Here is a 22,556-nt window from a genome sequence, read left to right as displayed (position 1 = left end):
TATGTACTAGCTGCAAACATATGAGGAATAGGAGAACATCCTTGTCTTAATGGTTTGCTCCCAATGAAGAAGAAATATTTAGTCACTTGTCTTGAAACACATGCAATCATTTTTGTCCCAATTGAGTAAATAATTTTCTGGAAATTTATAGAAAAGCATGGAAATGTAAATTTATTAAAAATAAAATTTCTTTTGTTAGTGTATTACTAGATCTATGATCAAAAGATAAAAATCAAAAGATGCAGACCAGCAGAAAGGATCTGAAATTGGTGACATTTTGGTGCATATACTTTCAGACATCCTATTGTAATGCTATTTTGTTGCTTGATTTTTTTTTTTCCCTTAAAAGACTTTTCCATGCCACAAGCACTATCTACCACATGATTTGAACTGGCTTTACAATTTTATTGTGTAGGTGTCTTCTCACTTAGCCAATCCCTTTTTATTGACGTTTAGATTGTTACCAAATTTGCTATTCTATGCTGTGCTATGATGATCACCTTTATAGCTTAATTTTTCTTTTCATTTTAATAATTACTTTCATTTAAAATACATCTAAATTATTTTTTTGGTATGTAGATATGGAGTTACTGGGTCAAAGGTAAGAAATACTACTGGAATTATTTGCCTAAAAAATAGATGGGGAATTTTAGGTCAAGCATGTTATCCTCGGTCGCCTGGGTGGCTCAGTGGTTAAGCGTCTGCCTTCAGCTCAGGGCATGATCCTGGAATCCGGAGATCGAGTCCCACATTGGGATCCCTGCATGGAGCCTGCTTCTCCCTCTGCCTGTGTCTCTGCCTCTCTATCTCTCTGTGTCTCTCATGAATAAATAAATAAAATATTTAAAAAACCCCAAAACTCCACATGTTATCCTGATTTCTCATGCACATCACCAATTTGCTCCCAAAACTTTGGACCAGTTTATCACACATGATGTAATGCATTTCCCTACCCGTTTCTTTTTATATATTTTCCCAATATAATAAGTAAGACATTAAATTATAATTATTTCTCTTTGTCTTACCTTTCACATTAGGAATAGCTATTAAAATGTTCAGCTATTGGGTCTTTTTAAAATGTTAAGTAGGATATATTTGTTACCTATTGCCACCTTAGAATTATAGCCATTTAAAATAATGCAAATATATTATCTCCCAGTCCTATATGTCAGGAGTCTGGTGAGCTCAGCTGGGTCCTCTGGCTTGGGTTTCACTGGCTGAGATCAACTTGTTGGCAAGCTGAACCCTTATCTGGAGGCTCTGACAAGGGAGTCTGTTTCAAGCTCATTCAAGCTGTTGACAGAATTCAGTTATTTAGGCTGCAGAGGCGAGGTTTTCTTGCTGGCTGTCAACTGGGAGCCTCTCTCAGCTCCATGAGACCACCAGAATTCCTTGTCATGTCGTCCTTGCATCTTCAAACCAGCAAATTCCTGTTGAATACTCCTCATGCTTTAAATCTCTATCATTTCTTTCTTTTTTTAAAAAATATTTTATTTATTCACAACACACATGCACACACACACACACACACACACACACACACACACACACAGAGGCAGAAACATAGGCAGAGGGAGAAGCAGGCTCCATGTAAGGAGCCTGATGTGGGACTCGATCTAGGAGTCTCGGATCACGCCCTGAGGTGAAGGCAGACTCTCAACCACTGAGCCACCCAGGGGTCCAATCTCTCTGATTTCTACTGTTTGTTGTCTTTCTGCTTTTAAAGGCACATGTGATTAGATTGGGGCCTCTTGGATAGACTAATCCAGACTAATCTTCCTGTTTTAGGCCTAGAGACTTAATACCTGTAAAGTCCCCTTTGCCACATAGGATAGTATATTATTTAGTATTCTCTAGAGAAACAACTAATAGGATATATATATATCCTGTTTGAGTATATTTGAACATGTTTAAATATAGAATGATTTATATATATTATAAATGTATGTTATATACATATATATTTAAACATATTTATTTAAAATACATATTTATTTATTATGAGGTATTGGCTTATGTAATTATATGATTATGGAGACCGAGAAGTTTCATAATCTGCTGTCTGCAAACTGGAGATGCAGGAAAGCTAGTGATGTAGTTCCAGTCTAAGCCCAAAGGCCTAAGAAGCAGGAGAGCTCATGGTATGGATCCTCGTTCCATGGCAGCAGAAGATAAGATGAGATGTTCAAGCTTAATCCGTGAGGCAGGAGAAAAGGAGTGAATTCCTCTTTCCTCGTGCCTTGTGTTCTATTCAGGCCTCCAGAGGGTTAGATGATGCCCACTCAAACTGGGGAAGATAAATTTACTTTACTGGGTCTATCCTTTCAAATGTTGATCTCATTCAGAAATAACCTCACAGACCCACCCAGAGATAATTTTTAACCTAGGCACTCCATGGCCAGTCAAGTGACACATAAAATTAATCATCACATAAGGTAATATATTTATTGGTTTCAGAGGTAAGGGTGTGAATATCTTTGGGCGGCCATTCTGCCTACCACATCACCAAAGGTTTGGTTTGCCTACTGCATTCATCAATTCTAAAACAAGAACATAAGGCTTTTGTCTTTTGGAACTTGTAATAAGAATTATGTACTACTTATTTATTTGAAAATGAACAAAGTCGGGGGATCCCTGGGTGGCGCAGCGGTTTGGCGCTCTGCCTTTGGCCCAGGGCGCGATCCTGGAGACCCGGGATCGAATCCCACATCGGGCTCCCGGTGCCTGGAGCCTGCTTCTCCCTCTGCCTGTGTCTCTGCCTCTCTCTCTCTGTGACTATCATAAATAAATTTTAAAAAAATTATAAAATAAATAAATAAATAAAAATGAACAAACTCAAATTACTCAAAAGTAGAGTGAACAGTAGAAAGAAGTCCATGTACTTATCACACAACTTCAACCATTATCAATATTTTGCTAATTTGATATAGCTATTTGTCTCACCGTGCTTTTGTTTTTACGTATCTTTTGGTGGAAAAATATCTTTATTTGCAAAGACCAATTAAACTTCCTATTTTATTGAGACTCATAATAGTTTCATATAATACAAATTAAAGAACAAAACAGTAATAATTTAATGCAGGCAAAAGAATACTAGTGCCTTTTTTCTCATTTAGTGAATGGGAAATAGGGTGTGGAGTATTGAAATCTTGCCCAACTTACATAGTTGCCATTGTGATTCATTGACATTCTTGATAACTGTCTTACCATATAGGATTCTCTTATTTCATTCTTGTGCTGGTATATAAGGGATAACTGAGTGAAAGAATATGCTTAAAGTAGTCAGCTTGTCTCAGAGAATTTAAGAAATGAAACCCAAGCTGCATGACATTTCTTCTTATTTTCTTTTTTTCTCTTGATGCCACGCCTTGGATATGTGAAGGGTAAGTAGTAATAAAACTTACTTAAGATATTTTATTATTATAACATGATTACTGGCCATCACTGGAGAGTATGGAGTTATATATAGACCAAAATCCATGGCTAATCCAAAAATAACATTTCTGTATTTGCAGTGTGTTTTCATATCGTATTTAACTGAGCATGTGCTGATGTTCTGGGAATTTCATTTGAAAAGAATAATAAAGTATACCATCAAAATCTGGCTTCGGTCTATGAACACCTGGCTTTGAGACTGGTGAAAGGGTTCCTTTTTCCAAGTGTTTCTTTGAATAGGAAAATTATGTTCAACTCTTCTATTTAAAAGGGCTTCTTGGTATAAACATTTTTAGATTAAATTACATATAAAATATTTAGTTTGGAGAAGCATCCTCAGATTTGTAATTTATTACACTCCATTATCTCTTACTCTTCCCCCCCGCCCCCTGGTTTTAGAGACCAACACATTCCTCTTTTACAATATTGAATATTTGTGCTGTTATTCCAAACTTTCTCATCTCCTCTAGAATTATGTTCCAGTAAATATCACTTCTTTGGTCTCTATCCACTTTTCTTCTACTCTCAATCACTCTCATTTCATTTTACAGTAACTTACAAATAGACACAACTTCTTTCCTATCTGAAAGACTTACTCTACTTTTTTTTTCCCCTTTACCAATGAAAATATTAAATACCCACCTTATCAGCACCTATGTGTTTTTAAATTCATCCTAACTTATTTTCTGTTCCACATTGTGTTTACACTGTGCTTGGAACAAGTCCTAGCCACTTACTATTCAACTGAATCCAATAGCCACTTTCTTAGTTGTCATATTCTTTAACCTCTTGTACTAGTTGACAACCATGAACTGAACCGACCTACCGCCCTTTGCCAAAATCTCTCCTTTGTGTCTCTTTAGACATTTTCTTGTTTTCTGATTCTTATGTTACTCCTCCAACTACTCTCTTTTCTTCATTTAGATACAGGTGTTTAAATGGAGCATCTGTCCCCTGTTGCTACCTTCTCTATTTTGCATTCTCCTCGTGGGCAAGCTCAGCCCATGACTTAGACTCTACTTTCCTTGTAAATGGCTTCTAAACCCATGTTTACACTCCTGAATTTCCTTCCAAAGCTCAGTCTCAGTTTTCCAATTTCTGGCTTGACATTTCTACCTAGATATCCTTCTAGAGTGTTCTATTGAGCAGTTCAAAGGATTGAAGTCTTCATCTTCCTCTTAAATCTGCTTCCCTCACTATTCCCAACTTTCATTACAACCATTGCCTTGTCATTTAGACTCAACCCATGAAGACCATCTTTGATTCCTGTCTTTCCTTCCCCTTGTCAAAACAACAAATGTTGATAAACCTGTTTGATTCTCTACCCAGAACAAGTGCTTTCCTCTCTAACTATCATGTAATCTGTCATTTCCAAATCCACAACCTCTTTTGTGTTTCAGAACCCTCTTATCTTTGACTAGGAATATTGCAAAAATACATTAACTTTTCTCTCTCTCCTGCTCTACCCAGTTGGCATGAGAAGTCTTGCCAGTTTAACCTTTTTTGACTTTAGTGTCATCCTCTGCTTCAAATTGTCAATAACTTTCTCTTTTTAAAACAGTAGTTCTCAACTGGGGATGATTTTTGCCTCCCAGGGGGCATTTGACAATGTCTGCAGTTATATTTGATTGCCATAACTAGGGCAGGGGGTGCCTGGGATACTATACATCCTACAATACACAAGACAGCTTCTTATGGCAAAAAAACTATCTGACCCAAAACGTTAATAGTGGAAGCTGCAAAACCCTGGGCTAGAGAATATGCAAATAATTAATTTGGCACTTTAATTTTCTTCTACATTTCATTTACAACCCCATGGGATTTTTATAATTGTTCCTCTTCTCCATTTCCCACCTCTTGATCTTTGCTTATGCATTTTCCTCCCTCATTCATATTTTTCCTTACCTTCTTTTTTATTAAAAAACAAATCTCAGTGCTATCCATCTTTCAGTATTTAGCTTTATTGTCTTATTTTTCATAGGCCCCCATAATAATCCCAGTTGAAAGTGATGATCCTTTGTCTGAATCCTGATAAGGATTTTTTTGGGGGTATTCTTCTTACTACTTGCTTTTTCATGATTATTTATAATAATGTCTTTTAAAACTTACTAGTCTTTACATTTCTGTAAATAAAAGCTTTATTGAAATATAATGCATATTCCATAAAATTCACTCTCATAAGCATAAGATTTTGTGGTTTTAATATATTCACAGAACTGTGAAACCATTACCACTATTCAGTTCCAATACACTTTCATTATTCCCCAAAGAAACCCATGCCCATCCCTCCTGTTTCCCCCTTCTCCTAGCCTCTGACAAGCACAAATCTATTTTCTGGGTCTGTGTTTTAACAGTTCTATACATTTTGTGTAAATGGAATCATGTGATAGGTTGTGGCTTCTTTCACTTAGCAAAGATGTTTTTAGGGTTAAAGACTGTCCTGGGAAAATCATGATATAAATGTCCTATCCGTATGATTTGCTTCTTACTTTGCAAATACTGAGCCGTTTACCCAAGACTTTACTGACTTGTTTTATCCATCAACACAGTGCCATTCATTTTTTTTTTATCTTTCAGAAATGTGTTGATATTTCTTATTTGTTGGTAAGACAACAAACATTCTATGCCCCAACTGTCTATCACCTTATCTTCTCTGTAATGACTTTATTCCTTTTTATACTTTTTTTTTTTTCAGCACGGTGTGAAGTATTAGAGAAAGATATGTATGTAAAGTCTACTATCGACAGAATTTTAAAAACCGGAAAATAATCCTTTCCTGCTTAACTTTTCAAGTTCAACTTTGGCATTTGTGAAATAATTGATGCCACTTGCTAGGCTGTACTATGATATACATTATACTATGATTTATGTTAAAGTTGGAGCTGACAAAAATGAATGTCAAGTGTATCATTTTGAATTCTCTGAGTGGAGAAAAAGGCATAAAGCAAGACTTAAAGCATTTGTATATTTATATATAAAAAATATTGCTTATATCACCAAATTGGGCATGAGGTAAGTACAAAGTAGTGACTGGTCTGAGTTCTAAAATATTCTAAAATAAATACAAATTTTCCCTTTCTTTCTTTTTTCTTTCTTTTCTTTTCTTTTCTTTCTTTCTTTCTTTCTTTCTTTCTTTCTTTCTTTCTTTCTTTCTTTCCTTTCTTTTTTTTTTTTTTTAAGATTTTATTTATTTAGGGAAAGAGAGAGGCAGAGACACAGGCAGAGGTAGAAGCAGGCTCCATGCAGGAAGCCCAATGTGGGACTGACTCTATGCCAGAACTCTGGGATCACACCCTAAGCCAAAGGCAGATGCTCAACTGCTGAGTCACTCAGGCATCCCAAAGAAATGCAAATTTTAAACATTAAGAGTGTACCCCCACTGCTTTCTAAGATTATTTGGGGAGAAGAACTTTTCAGGCAGAGGGAACATTAAGTGCAAAGCCTTGAGCAAGGGCTTGCCTGCTCTGATCAAAGAAGGGTTATGGGGCCAGTTTAGTTAAGGTGGAATGACAAGGGGGAAGTAGGAGGAAACATGGTCAGAGAAGTAATGAGGACCAGATAACATAGGTCCCCATATATCATGGTAAGGACTTTTAGCTTTTCTTCTGAATGAGCTGGGGAGCTGCTGAAAGGTTGTGAGTAAAGGAGTAAGATTACATTTTAATCGAATCTCCATTTCTGCACTTTGGGGAATATGATGAAGCTGGACAAACACAAAATGGGGGCATAGTTAAGAGGTGATTGCAATCATCTTGGGCACAGATAGTTGTGTCGTGGGCTGTGTGATTAACAGCCAAATTCTGGATACATTCTGAAGATAGAGTCAAAAGAATTCACTGACGTATTTGTGTAGAGTATGAAAGAAGGAAGGACATCAAGGATGATCCCTGGAATTTTGGTTATTAACTGAAAGGATGGGGTTGCTATTGTATCTGATGGGGAAGACTAGAAAGGGGCACGTGTGGGGCTTGGGGCAGATAGATGGTGATCGGAAATCAATTTTAGTCATTTCGTTTGAAATGCCTTCCAAGTGGATTTGTTGGTCAGCATTGGGAATTCAGAGGAATGGCTCCGACTGGAGATGTAAATTAGAAGTCATTGGTATGTGGATGGTACTTACAGCCGCAAGACTGAGTTCAACCGGAGGAAGCATGTAGATAAAAGAGAGAAGCAGCTCAGGAGCACTCCAGAATCCAGCAGCCAGGAGATAAGGAAGAATCAGCAAAGGAGGCAGAAAAGAAGAGAAGACAGGTGAGTGTGGAATCCATCTCCTCATTAGATTGTAAACTGTGTGATGATGGGAATCATATGAGCTTGTTCAAGTGTTATATCCTTCTTTAGTATCTCATTCACAGAAAGCAATAAGTACTGACTGAATGAATATCAATAGCTTGTATATGAAGCAGAGTTCTTTTCTATGCCACCAAATTCTTGATTTTTTTTAATTGACATAAAATTGGTATAGAACATTAAGATTCAGGTGTTCTTTCTGACAGTCTTTCTCCAGGCATAGTGATTGAAGATGTACAGAGTCTTCCTCTTCAGATCCAGGTGTCTCTTCCGAATGTCCTCTGGTCATTTTGACACCCATGGCTCTAGCCCTGTAAGTCGGTAGTTGGTTATTCTTTTATTCTTCTAGATCATGCAGGGCAAGGTGTTGTCATGTGGGCCAGCTTCCTTTTGCTTCCTCTAAAACTCCTGGATGAGAATTAGCTTGAGCGTGCATTCTCAGGGAAGAAGGGCCTTAGGTCTTTTCTCCTATGCTTTCCCATATTTTTTTTCTCTCCATCCAACATATTTTCCTATGTGGTGTTTTGAGTTTTTGAAGAGTCAGTTATAACCTCTCAAAGTCTCTCAAGAAGGTTCTCATAACAGCCAGTCTTCTGAGCCCTAATTTAGCACCATTTGCAGCACTGAGCCCTGCAACCAAGAACTCAGTGAGTCATTTTAGTCCTGTTACTCTGGTAATATTCTAATATGGTATAACAAATTGCCTCCCTGTTGGTGCCTAGAAACAGTGTATGTTGACCTAGTTACAAATGTTCTCCACATGGTGCAATACTATACAGTACGGAAAATCTATTTGGACATATATTTTAGAGTAAAACGATATAAAAAAGAATTAAAACTCAGAATTTTACTTTCAAAGTTTTTGCCACAGGAAAAAGTAACAAATTCAATTCAGGAGGCTCATAGCTATCAATAAAAAGTCACAGGAAGTAGAAAAGAACACAGTGTTGAGTTTTAGTTTTCAAACATTCACATATCACTGTGACAGTTCTAAAATTGTTGGGGAGATTTGATAACAAACATAACAAACATGTCATAATGCCCTAGAAATTAGTTCTGTCTTCAGGCCACCAACTCAGTGTGGTAGGTACAATTTTTGAAGAAAAAAAAAATGAAAAGAAAAGAAAAAGCAAAAGCCGTGACCTTCAGAACAACCGAACCATTGTCCTTCTTAAGTTGTTTGCGTTGCTATGAAAATGTCAAGCATGTTTGTGCTAATGGCTTAGAATGTCCTTCTATTTATTGCTTTAGAAGTTGGTAGATGTGAAAGTAACCTAGATCAGGATTTTTCAACCTATGTTAGTATGGCCATTTGGGACATCATCATGGTAAATGTGTAAAGCATGTGTTACATTTCTCAGTCCATTCCCTGACTACATAAGGCAAATTTCATTCAAGGAGCTCTATAGTGAGGGTGGAGTTGCCAGCTTGTTATCTCACTAATTTTGGTTTGCCCATTTCTGATGACCAACTTTACATGAAAATATGTCATATCGTGAGACAAATATGAGAAATAAATGATATTTCTTTTTGTGTGGGATACTATGCTTCATAAGAAACAATTGAAGCATTTCTCCAAATTAGAAAATGTAGGTGATGTTGTACACAATTGTTGAATACTTACATCTGAAACTAATGATGTACTATATGTCAGATAATTAGATTTAAATGAAAAAAAAAAAGATGCTTTCTAGAAAAAAAGAGAAAGTAACACTTATGAAATGTGTTACCAATCTTTGATGAAATCTAAAAAGAGAGAGGGCATTTACATTAGGTTAAAATGGTTTTCAAGCTTTATTAGTTAATCAAACATAATCAAAGAGTCCTCTGGCAAGTGACATGCAAGCTGAATAACTGGTTCTTCATAGGACAAGTATTTTTGTGTTAAAGTCATTTACAACTTATATTTTTAATTTTTCCCCTCTAATCTACTTTGTTATATACTATTTTTAAACATTTAGGCTACCATTAATTTCACAACTGTCAAATATTGTGCGAAAATTCATTCTTAGAGGGTCCTTATAATGACTTTAAAAAAAGTTTTTTCTTTGGTCTTGTTCATTGTCATAAAGCCAAAGAAAAGCATTAGCATTTTTACTGGATTATTGATTTGATCTTCTTGGGCTGCCATAACAAAACACAATAGACTGGGTGGCTTAAATGATAGAAACTTATTTTCTCATAGTTTGGAGACTAAAAGCCCAAGATCAAGATGCTATCCAATTCTGTTCCTGGCAAGAGGGCTCTTTTTCTGGCCTGCAGACAACTGCTTCTCCATGTGTACTCACATAGGTTTCCTTGGTGTGTTCGTGTGGAGTTCTCTTCTCCTCTTCTTATAAGGACATCAATCCTATTGGATCAGGACTCCACTTTTATGATCTTATCATCTTATTTTATGATCTTATTAAGCTTAATTACCTCCTACAGTCACATTGGGGGTTAGGACATCAATATATGAATTTGTAAGGGTGCCTGAGTGGCTCAGTTGGTTAAGCATCTGCCTTTAGCTCAAGTCATGATCCCAGGGTCCTGGGATGATCCCCCCATCAGGCTTCCTGCTAGCGCGGAGTCTGCTTTTCTCTCTGCCCCTCCTACTCTCTGCTCACTCTCTTTTTCTCTCTCTGTCTGAAATAAATAAGTAGAATCTTTAAAAAGAAAAACAAAGCAAAACAAAATATATGAATTTTCAGGGCCAGGATGGAGGGGGACACAATTCAGTTCATAACACTGAGGTATCAACAGATTTAACTACCAATATTTCCAGTAGTTTAGCAACAGTGTTTCAATTTCTACATTTAACCTTAATGGAGCACGTACTCTGTACCTGACTCTGTGCTAGATTTAGGGCATTAAAAAGATGAATAAAAGAGTCTTCTGTCTGTCAGCTTATAGATGAATATGTGAGACTGATATGCAGACCCACAGACATCATAATACCATGTGAGAAGCAAACGGAAATGTGTACATGCTATTTAAGCATGAATGTCTCTTTTCACTATCTTTACCATAAATATATCTGAATTCATATATATATATTTTTTTTACATAGTAGTAGTCCGTTAATTCAGAATGGCTAAAATTAACAAGTCAGAAAATGACAGATGTTGGTGAGGATGTGGAGAAAGGTGAACCCTCTTAAGCAGTTGGTGGGAATGCAAGCTGGTGCAGCCACTGGAAAACATTATGGAGGTTCCTCAAAAAGTTGAAAATAGAGCTACTCTATGACTCAGCAATTGCACTACTGGGTATTTACCCCAAAGATACAAATGTAGAGATCTGAAGGGGTACCTGCACCCCATGTTTATAGCAGCAATGTCTACCATAGCCAAACTATGGAAAGAACCCAGATGTCCATCGACAGATGAATGGAAAAAGAAGATGTGGTGCACACACACTGGAATACTATTCAGCCATCAAAAAGTGAAATCTTGCCATTTGCAATGACGTGGATGGAACTGGAGGGCGTTAAGTGAAATAAGCCAATCAGAGAAAGACAATTATCATATGATCTCAGTCATCCATGGAAAATTCAAGAAACAAAACAGTGTATCATAGAGGAATGGAGGAAAAAATAAAACAAGACAAAATCAGAAAGGGAGACAAACCACAAGAGACTCTTACCGTAGGAAACAAACAGGATAACTGGAAGGGAAGGGGTGGGGGATGGCATAACTGGGTGATGGACATTACGTAGGGCACATGATGTGATGAGCACTGGGTATTATATAAGACTGATGACTCACTGACCTCTGCCTCTAAAACTAAGAATACTCTATATATTCATTAATTGAATTTAAATAAAAAAATAAATGAGGAAATTAAGACTTGTAGAAGTGAAGCAACTTAAGACCATGGGAGGTCTATTTGAAATTTAATTTTATTATTTTATCTTTTGAATTTTCTTCCCCTAGTTGTGCTGCTTTCATGTAAATGTGGTTTCATTTGAGGCTTTGTGTTAATATAATCCATTAAAAAAATCCATTATTTCCTTCTCTGATCTCTGACATAGCAGATACTGCCCGGTGAGTTATGCCCACACTATGTTATGTTTTAGATAGAACATTTTATTCCTGAGCTTCCTAACGGATCTCATGCCAAAATTTTCTACTTGTTTCAGGAACTGCAGCAAACTTGCCCTTGTGGTATCGTTCCTCATAGTGTTTTCTCTCCCTCGATGTACAATCAATATGATTTGGAGCGTTAGATGATTTTCACATCCTCTGCAAGTCAATACTTTGCCCCTATCAATTAATAGGAATCACTTGCCACTTATAAAGAATAATTTCATCCAGATGTTGAATTAAAATGAAATAAATGTTGAAGTTTAACAATCACATCAATTTCTGTTTTGTTGTAAAACGAAATTGAGTGTGTCCATTTATCAGTATGTTATGTAATTCACGCTTGGTCACCCTTTCATTAGTCATGAATCATTCTGAAATCATTGGTATCAAGTGAGGTCAAAAGTAGGACCACAGTTACCACGCTTTGGAAACCTTTAATATCAATGCCACTATCAGAACTTTTCAAGGATGTTTGACATTTCATTTCCCAAATTAGGCTGTGAAAGTTCAGGAGACACCCTGAATTTATAAGCATTGAGCCTGGCTTTGTCTTACCTGCTTCCTCAATGCTATTGTAACTATTAAATTTTATAACTGCTACTATGTGTTTTGCCCTTTTATTTATTTTAGCCAGTGGACACACCTTTTCCTTTCAAACTAGTGTGTCAATGGCCTTTCCTTGTAATAACAGTTGACATAATCCTGTTGAGCTTTAAGAAAACACTACCAAGGAAAACACTGACTATTTCTAACTTTCTCAGACCTCTGCAAAGAGGGAAGCAGGTCTCAAACCAGCGTCAGGTGGAGAAAGAGATATCAGTGGGTGCAACTAAGAATTTCAGGTTCTCAGGCATATTTTGCTTTGGATTTACTTTTTAGCCTCTGGCTTAGAATACTGAATTGTGACAATATTTTTCACCTGTCCAGTTGGCAAATGTTTTAAACAAACAATAACAACTATTGCTGGCAGATACCCAAGGATCTGAGCATTCCAGTATTTGGTGATAGAAATGTGAATTTTTCTACTGTTTTGGCAAATAAATCTGGCAGTGATTATTTGAATTAAAATGATTCTATGTCATATAGAAACTCTAGTTGACGAATTCTAATTACATTTAAAGAAGTACATGTGATAAAGGACATATATAGAATAATGCTTTTTGTAGCATTGTTTGTTGCATCAATAAACCATAAACAGAGACACCTGGGTGGCTCAGTGGTTTAGCACCTGCCTTTGTCCCAGGGTGTGATCCTGTAGTTCTGGGATCAAGTCCCACGTTGGGCTGCCTGCATGGAGCCTATTCTGCCTCTGCCGATATCTCTACCTCTCTTTCTCTCTCTCTGCGTCTCTCATGAATAAATAAATAAAATATTTAAAATAAATAAACCATAAACAATCTGAATGCTTTTGTATAGGGAATTAAATAAATTATGGCACATGCATGTGTGCACACACATGCATACACACACACGATGGAAAATGATGTGTTGGGATCTATCAGTGTCCCATACAAGAGAGATGTTTATAATACATAGTGAGGGGGAGCAAAAGCAAGTTCAAAGTAAAGGGGATGATATCAGTCTGATACAAAAATTAAAAGTAAAAAGCAGATTATGTGGTTTTCTTTTCCAGCTGGAACCATGGAAGGTGCAGAAGAGAAAAATGGATGGTCACTGTTATGCCAAGAACCCTTAAGAAAAAGAAAAAAAAAACCCCTCACAGAACTGAACCTCAACTTAAGAAAGAAGTTTGCCCAAAAGATGTTTTGAAAGGCAAGGAAAAACTTACCTGTGATAAAGGTAAGCTATCACAAAGAATATAGACAGATGTAAAGAACTGCTACAAGAATAGTTAGGATGGAGCTGCCCCAGTGGTGCAGGGGTTTAGCGCTGCCTGCAGCTCAGGGTGTGATCCTGGAGACCCAGGATCGAGTCCCATGTCCGGCTCCCTGCATGGAGCCTGCTTCTCCCTCTGCCTGTGTCTCTCCCTCTCTCTATCGCTCATGAATAAATAAATTAAAAAAATTAAAAAAAGAGAGAAAAGAATAGCTAGGATGGCAAGAAAAGCTGAACTTCATGTACCTGTGGAATTCACACTGGCATTTATCATCAGGATCAGTATTCATGGCGTGACTCCAAAGGCCTGAAAGGTGTTGCAGTTTCTTTGTCTTCACCATACCTTCAGTGGTATCTTCGTTAAACTCAACATTTCAGTTAGCATGCTAAGGATTGTGGCACCATATATTGCAAGGGGGTATCCACACTTGAAGTCAGTAAATGATTTTTTTTCATTCACAGTTATGGCAAATTTACAAGAATTGATTGTTGAATCTCCTGGTAAATATGGCATTGTCTGAGTGGAGGATCTTGTTCATGAGACCTACACTACTGGCAAATGCTTCAAACTAGCAAACGACTTCAACTGGTTCTAATTATCTTCTGTATGAGGTGAATTGAAGAAAAAGACTATTTATTCATTTTATAGAAGGTAGAGATGTTAGTAATGGGAAGACCAAATCAACAGGCTTATTAGAAGTGTTGAATAATGAAAATCCAACCGAGTAAATTTTAAAGATCTAAAGGCTTTATTAGTTGATTTATGAATGGAGCAGCATTCCATCCAACAAGTAGAAGAGAGCTCCAAAGGGCTACAGAAAAGAAAAGGTTGAAAGGCAGAGAGGGAGTGGAAGAAAGGAGGTTATAAGCAAAGAATCCATTGTTCTAGGTAAGGTTGTCTTCCTAGGGGGAACGAAGTGGTCTATCAGGAAATTTCCTAGTGCTGACGAGGAAATTCTCATGTCAATTGGTTAAAGGTTACTTATTTAGGGAGTTGAAACTGCAATTCAGTTAGGTGTTAAGTCTTGCTTTACTAACCTAGGGCCTTAACCCAAGTAATACCACTTTTGGTCTGTGGTTTTTCTTTTTAACAGAAGAATGAACTAAGATATCTATCATGATTATTTTTGTAAACTAATCAGTTAATAAACAGTGACTGCTTTCAAATTGCAATGTAAGACAAACAACCATCTCCCCAACCCAAGAACCCCAGGTTTTGTGATTGATCAAAGAGAAAATGGGATAAGTACTCACCCAATTCTTCAGATTTGTGACTTAAGGGAGGTATGGGGGGGATTTCCGTCCGTCCTTCCTTCCTTCCTTCCTTCCTTCCTCCCTCCCTCCCTCCCTCCCTCTCTCTCTCTCTCTCTTTCTCTCTCTCTCTCTCCCTCCCTCCTCCCTCCCTCCCTCCCTTCATTATATCAGGAAAGGGAAGACACAGATAGGAGAAAAGAAAAAGTGGATCACCATTCTGGTGATGGATGCTAGGTGAGAGGAGGGCTGGATACCAGTATGACAGCCAGCCTCATTATCTCTCCACTAATGGGGACAGAGGGCTGTTTCTAACTTTGTGAGCACAGAGATTTGAAGAAGGATGTTGATTCAGGAGGAAGAGAATGACTGGACCACCCAAGTTGTCTGCAGTTACTAACGGCCTTTCTCTGTAGAGTTGTCTTTAAGTTGCCCAGGTCAGGTCTCCTCTTGGTTAAGTACACCCATGCAATAATATCCTGCTTCAGAAGTTCTGCCCTTACCTGTGTCAAGCTCAAGTTCCTAGAATGGGAAGGATAGTCAGCAGAAGTTTATTGATGGATGAAGGTACCTCTACTTGAGGTATGAATAGAAACTTCTAGATGAGACAAGAAATTTGTCAGACATCTATACTTTTCTCCTCACCCCACCCACAGAGCTAGGCACCAATTTGTGTGTGGGTGTCACTGTCTAGAGATTTTCTAGAAGAAAATAGTACAATAATAATTAATAATAATAATTAATAGCACAATTAATAATTTGAGGTTATTAATCTCTCCTCCTCCTCCTCCTCCACCACCTTTTCCCTCCTCCTCCTCCTTCTTCTTCTTCTCCTTCTTCTTCTTCTTTTTCTTCTTCCTCCCCTCCTCCTCCTCCTTCTCTTTCTTCTTTCTTCTTTCTCTTCCTTTCTCCCTCTCCCTATATATATGTCTTTTCCTCCTTATTTGTGCAAATAGTTGGTGCTGGGGGAGTGTGAGCCAGGATAATATTTCTAGCTATTAATTTCCAATAATGCAAGTCTGAAGAAATCAGGCAAGATTGCCAGAAAAGACCAAATGGAGGATTTGTGGGCATTGGCCAAGTGTTTGGGCCAGAAACATGATGGAAGGTGAATTTTCCAAGTTAGGATATTTCCATGGGAATAAGGCAGTGTAGAGAGGAGATGGGAGTAGTCTGTGGGACCAAGGAGGAAGGGTCCTTGCCTGATTTCCAACTATGTAAAAAGAGAATAATAAAACTCCATAGAGAAAATAGATGCTTGGAATTGAGACAAAGGAAATTAAGAGGATCCACTCTTCCAACAACAAACATTTTGGAATTATAAAGAATGTTGTGGGGCACCAGGGTGGCTCACCCAGTTGACTGACGGACTCTTGGTTTTGGCTGAGGTGATGATCTCAGGGTCATGAGATCGAGCTCTGCGTGGGGTCTGTGCACTCTGTGGGGAGTCTACTTGAGATTCTCTCTCTTCTTCTCCCTCTATCCCTTCCCCCACATGCATGTTGTCTTTCTCAAATAAATATTTAGAAAAAAGTAAGAAATGTTGCAGTGAATATTCTGGTGTCCTTGTGCAAGAGTTTTTCTATAATTTATACTTTAGAAGTTGACTTGCTGGGTTAGTGCCTTTAAACCTTGCTAAATATTGTGAAAATGCTTTCAAAATTATACACATTTGGGGGTGCCTGGGTGGCTCAGTGGTTGGGCGCCTGCCTTCAGCTCAGGTCGTGATCCCAGGATCTGGGATTGAGTCCTGCATCAGGTTCCCTGCAAGGAGCCTGCTTCTCCCTCTGCCTTTATCTCTGCTTCTCTTTGTCAGTCTGTGTCTCTCATGAATAAATAAATAGATCTTTTAAAAAAATTACACATGTTTGCTCTCTCAATCTCTTACCTTTCTCTTCTCAAATTTAAACTACACTCCCTATAGTAAAACTTCATTGTTCGTTAATCATCAGGAATTAACATTAAGAATTTGGAAGTTCCTGTTTCCCCTACTTCCTCATCACTACCTATTTTTGAATTTTTTCCAATCTGAGGACATGAAAGGGTATCTTGTTTTAATTTGCATGTTCCTATTACTAACAAGTTACTTTTTTTTTTTTTAAATCATCATTTGTCATTTACAGATTCTCTTCTGTGAACTGAAGGTTTATATTAATTTCTTTCAGGGGTTTTTGTCTTTGCCTTACTTCTAGGATACTTTTCTTTATTCTAGATTATTCCTCAAATGCATTGTAAATATTTGTAGCTTGCCTTTAAATTTTAGTTTTGGTTTCTAATGTATAAAGATTTAAAATGTTTGTTATCAAATGTACAAATGTTTCTAATGTATAAAGATTTAAAATGTTTGTTATCAAATGTACTTACCTTATCAAATGTACTTAAGTTTATACTTAATAGTTTACTCCTTTTTTCCCCTCATAAACTTTATTTTTAAAAGTTTAGTCTAATACAAAATGGAGCAGAAGATACATAAATTTCCCATATACCTCCTGCTCTAATGCATGTGTGGCCTCCCCCATTATCAACATCCCTATCAGAGTTGTACATGTGTTAAAACTGATGACCTTTTCATGTTTTAAGAAATCTTTCCTTACTTCAGTGTTATAAGATAGTCTCCTACATTATCTTCTAGAACTTTTAGGGGTTGCTTTTAGCTTTTAAGTCTTTAATCCATGTGGACTTTCTATTTGCTTATGGAATAGGGAAGAATTTAATCTTCAGATATATTTTTAAATTTCTTCCTTAATTACATGGGGTCATCCCATCCTATTGGCAGATTTACCTATAGCTTTACTGAAAAACTCAGGACAGCAAAGCAGCTCATAGCAGGCATCAGGACCAGACATTGTGGGTAAAACACTGGGCTCATGGATAAACCTCAGACACCAATAGCAAACTTGTGGTGCTCCTTGGGTGAGAATAGTGTGGCTTCCTTGGAGTCTCCCATGCTGTGGACATTAGCTAATGGGAAACCAGGAACATCCACTGATTAAAAAAGCATACAACTGGCCTGTCCTTAACTGAATGTCAAGGTCTGGATCAAAACAACCAACCAACTAGCAAACAAAACAACAAATATGGCAGAACTAAGGTATCCTGAGAATTCTTTGAAGCAAATGTAGATAACCCAGAGGAAATTAATTTCTGGGTAATGTTTCTTCTTTGTAGTATCACTAATGTATTTAGCATATACTACAATCTTCTTCAAGTTCTTAAAAAACCGAACATAGCAGAAAGGAAAAATCCTATTTTGATTATTTAGTTGGAAAAAGTAAAAATAATATTTATATTACTTCCCTCCACTTCCAAAGAGAATAAAATAAAATCAATTTTAATAATTTGAACAGAGATTAATTCCAATAGTTTTCCAAAAAGTAAAATAATTACACAGAATTTCATGGTAATCTGGATATTTATATATTTAATAAATTTAATAAAAGAAAATAAAAGAAAGCCTTGACTTACATAAAGTACTTATCTTGATGATTTCTGAAGTAAAAGAATAGTGTCAAAATTAAAAAGCATAGCCCAGAATACAGTGTAACGTCTAAGATGAGTATCAATTTGAGTGCTTGAAATAGATTGATATTTGTAGTAAAATTAAAAATAAATTAAAATAATTAGCTGGGAATATCCCACATGTATTCTAAATCCCCCAGGTGGCCTAGGTAATTTTTCTTATTCTTCCACAACACATGGCATTCTTTCTATGAATGACATCAGTTTGGAAATACCCTGTGGGTTTCTGAGTTATAAATGGCCATCTTACTATGAACTCCTGATTATATTATGATTCATACTTTCACTTCTGTTTTTTTATGCTATCATTTTGAAAAGTGAAAATGAAACTGTGTTTAATTGCCCAACAATGCACAAGGGAGAAGAAAAAATGAGGTTGAATGTAATGATTCACAAAATATTTAGGAATTATTGTCTGGAAATATTTTGAGAATAATTTCTTAAGGAAAAAACAATGTAGTTATGACAAAAATGCTCTTAGAGAGTTATTTTGGGACTTAACAGTAATTATTTTTGGAGTTCTGCTTTAAATAGGAACTTATGATTTTTTTGGCATCTCTATTGATCTATTACCTATTTATTATCTATCTATCTATCTATCTATCTATCTATCCATCTACCTATCCATTCATTTGTCTGTAATTCTTTTAAAACTCTTTTTTTTTTTTTTTCATGGAACTGGGTTATATGAGTCCTTGCCTTCTACCTCTAGAATTTGTTCTCTTAACCAGTACACTATGATAGAAAGATGATGATAGCTACTTAGCTAGATAGGTAGGTACTAAATAAGAAAGAAAGAAAGGAAAGGAGAAAGAGAGAAAAAAAGAAAGAGAAAGCAAAAGTAAGGGAGAAAGGGAGGAAGGAAGGGAAGGAGGAAGGGAAGAAGGGAAGGAAAGGAGGGAGGGAGGGAGGGAGGGAGGGAGGAAGGTAGGAAGGAAGGAAGGATCATATGGAAAGTTCAAACATGATTCCAGGTTTGAGAGACTTTATTGATACTTCAAGTTTCCTTAGAGCAGGGTCATACCTGCTCATTGCTGTGTCAGTTCCTAGCATATGGCAACATTCAACAAATATTTGTTGAATAAATGAACACAACAGAATAAAAGCAAATTCTTGTCCCTCACTGTTTTCTGTGGAAAACCACAAGAAAAAGAAATGTCTTCTGTGGTCACAGCATTCTAGTGACCATGAAGTATCAGGAATCTAATGAGATCCTTCTCCTATAAGATCCTTAAAATATTTCATGCTCCCATCATGAGGTATGAAGTTGAAGACTAGATGCCTCAAGGTTGGTGATTCATTATTTAACATTACTTGTAGAATGAGAATTTTGCTAGAGATCATAAACCCTTTATAAAGATTAATGTAATTTTAAAAATCTTTCTATTAAATTGGAATTTACCTCCTTGGGCCACCTGTCACCAAATGGAAGTTCCTACCAAATAATTAGGTCTTATGGATCAACATGTGTTTTCCTATAAATGAAGTAACTCCTCACCTTCAAATCTCCCCTGCCCAGACCAAACATTTTTCCTATCTACACTGCTTTGATGCTTGTATTTCAGATTTACCAACTACTTTTGCTTAAGGCATTCAAGAGTGATCTTAATATCACCTGTTTTTATTTATTTACTTATTTATATTTTTAAAGATTTTTAAAAAAAAGATCTTGTAGGGTTTGAACACGTGACCCTGAGATCAACACCTGAGTTGAAATAAAGAGTTGGATACTCACTCAGGTGCCCCTAAATATTTTATTTTTTAAGGAATATCTAAGCTCAATATGAGGCTTGAACTTACAACCTGGAGATCAAGGTAGCATGCCCTATCGAGTGAGCCATCCAGGCGCCCCAAAATCACCTGTTTTTAACCATTATTAACACCTTCAGATAGGGTAGTCTAACAGACTGGTCAGCCACTCACTCCTCAGATTTCTAAGAGGTCAGAACACAGGAGAGATATGACTGTATAATGGTAAGAAGTAAAATTATGCTTAGAAGGCAGCATATTAATGAAGAATGTTCAGTAGGAAATATAAAAGCTACTCCTTCCCAAAACACCATTTAAAAATATTAGAACAGCCTAATGTCAGTTATACCAAGAACCTGAGCTGAAAACCGAGAATGTGCTGAGAATAGCAGTGACACTAATAAAATGGTTTTTGTTTTAAGCCACTACGTTTTGTGATCAGCAATAGGTTGCCAGAATGGAATTGCTGAAGATCAAATGGGTATTAATGAACACAAAGTCAAGCGGTGAGACTCTCCTTGAAAACTTAAGGAAATTAAGAGGAGAAATACGGGAATCATCTTACTGACACAAAATAGTTTATAAATCATTAAAACTTGATTTGTAACCTGTTAAATATTTTTAAAATAAATAATGTGTTAAACAGAAAGGGAGTTGGTCAACCTGGCATATGAAAAAATGTAGCAAAGATTTCATGAAGTACACTTTGGCAGAGAGTTCTAGAGAAATTTGTTCCCAAGTCTTGTCCTGTCTGATACTAGTTGTTGAAATTATAGCATTTTTCTTTGTTTGATGCCATTGAACATCTTGTTTAAATCAACCCCCACTTACTCTGAATTCATTTTCACTAAGCAATATTTTGATTATGATTTGATTTCTGATATAGCTTTACAAGGAAGGAATGCTTTGGCTAGTGGACCCCTTGGCAGTTGTATCTCTCATCATAATTAATGTTTTTCCCCCTTGGCCTGTGTAGAAGTCTCCTGAATCTAGTTTGTATGTTACAGTTCCCAAGTTTGACTATGCCTGGCACACTGAAAAGATGAAGTTTTCAAATAGACAGGACTGAGCAGTGGAGTTTGGGCTGCAGTGACTTCCCCAAGACTGCTGCCACTTGGGTGAGTCCTCTGGGCCTCCCCACTTGTGGGGACAGTGTGAAAGAGTACTCGGTAAAATGTGTGGTTCAGAGTGGTGCACCAAAAACCTTAGCTTCCATCCCAAAGTGCTTTCTCTGACAGCTTGTATAAGGAAGAAGCAGAGGAGGAGGAAAGAGAGAGCAGTTTGCCAAAGGAATACTTTATTGACATATGAAGCTCTGATAGAAATCTCTCCTGCGATGGTATATTGTGCCTTGTTAGATGTTATGGTTAATCTTATATGTCAAATTACCTGGACCACAGGGTTCCCAGACATTTAGCCAAATATTATTCTGGGTGTATCTGTGGGTGTGTTTTTGGGTGAGATTAACATTTGAATTGGTAGACTGAGTGAAGCAGATTGCCCTTCCCAATGTGGATGGGCCTTATCCAATCAGTTGAAGGCCTTCGTAGAACAAAAGGCTGGCCTTCCCGCAGAAGAAAGAACACCTTATGCCTGACAGCCTTTGAACTGAGGCAGTAGTTTTTTTTTTTTTTTCTTGCTTTCAGGCTCTAACTGAAACATCAGCTCTTCCTGGGACTGGAGCCTGCCAGTATTTAGACTGGAACTACGTACACTATCATCAGCTCTCCTATGTCTCCAGCATGGTGACTGAAGATTTTGGAACTTGCCAACCTTCATAATCATGTGAACCATTTCCTCGTACTAAATCCTTTTCTCTGTCTGTATACACCTGATTGGTTCTGTTTCTTTCGAGAGAACACTGACTAAATAATCGAGTGTCTTCATCAGATGGCATACTACCAGGAATTTTTACTTTTGCATATGAATTAGGTCTTTTAATGTATTTACTGGCAGGGAAAAATATTTCATCTAAACTAGATTTTCTGTGACTTGGTGTAAATGTGTTTCCTATTTTTTTTTTTTTGTCTTTAATGAGGATACATCCTGTCTCATTAACACTTGTCAAATTTATCCTCAGTAATGGAAAATTATATACAGTAATGAACTTAAAATTTTGGTGTACTCTTATGTCAGAGATGTCTGTGGTATATCTTGCCTGGTTAGTTTTATTTGTGATGCTGCCCCATTTCCTTTAGCTTAACAGTCTCTTCCCTCAAATCCCCAAACTCAAATCTGACTCATCTCTCCGCTGAACCACCCACTACAATGTCAACAGCTCCACAACTTGCAAGTCCTTCTAAAGTGTTTTTAAGAATGATTTATTAAAGGAAAATATATATCTACAACTAGATATACTCTACCACAGCAGCATAAGACCATTCATTAATTCCACTAACATTTTTAAGTACC

The 22,556-nt window shown here is 36.9% G+C and overlaps 1 long non-coding RNA gene across 1 annotated transcript in view; it reads left to right on the top strand.

The window, feature by feature from the left end:
- The window catches only part of LOC144301791 (uncharacterized), a 79,173-nt gene extending 56,950 nt beyond the window's left edge, over positions 1-22,223 (top strand). Inside the window, exons 3-6 of the long non-coding RNA XR_013368679.1 lie at positions 7,558-7,686; positions 13,423-13,589; positions 21,152-21,262; positions 21,791-22,223. This is a non-coding gene — a long non-coding RNA (uncharacterized LOC144301791). The remainder of the gene's footprint in view (positions 1-7,557; positions 7,687-13,422; positions 13,590-21,151; positions 21,263-21,790) is intronic.
- Positions 22,224-22,556: the final 333 nt, after the last annotated feature.

Source organism: Canis aureus, chromosome 30 (genome assembly GCF_053574225.1).
Source record: "Canis aureus isolate CA01 chromosome 30, VMU_Caureus_v.1.0, whole genome shotgun sequence".
NCBI classification, from domain to species: Eukaryota; Metazoa; Chordata; class Mammalia; order Carnivora; family Canidae; genus Canis; species Canis aureus.
The sequence above is the reverse complement of the archived record's forward strand: the minus strand, read 5'-3'. Positions and strand labels throughout refer to the sequence as shown.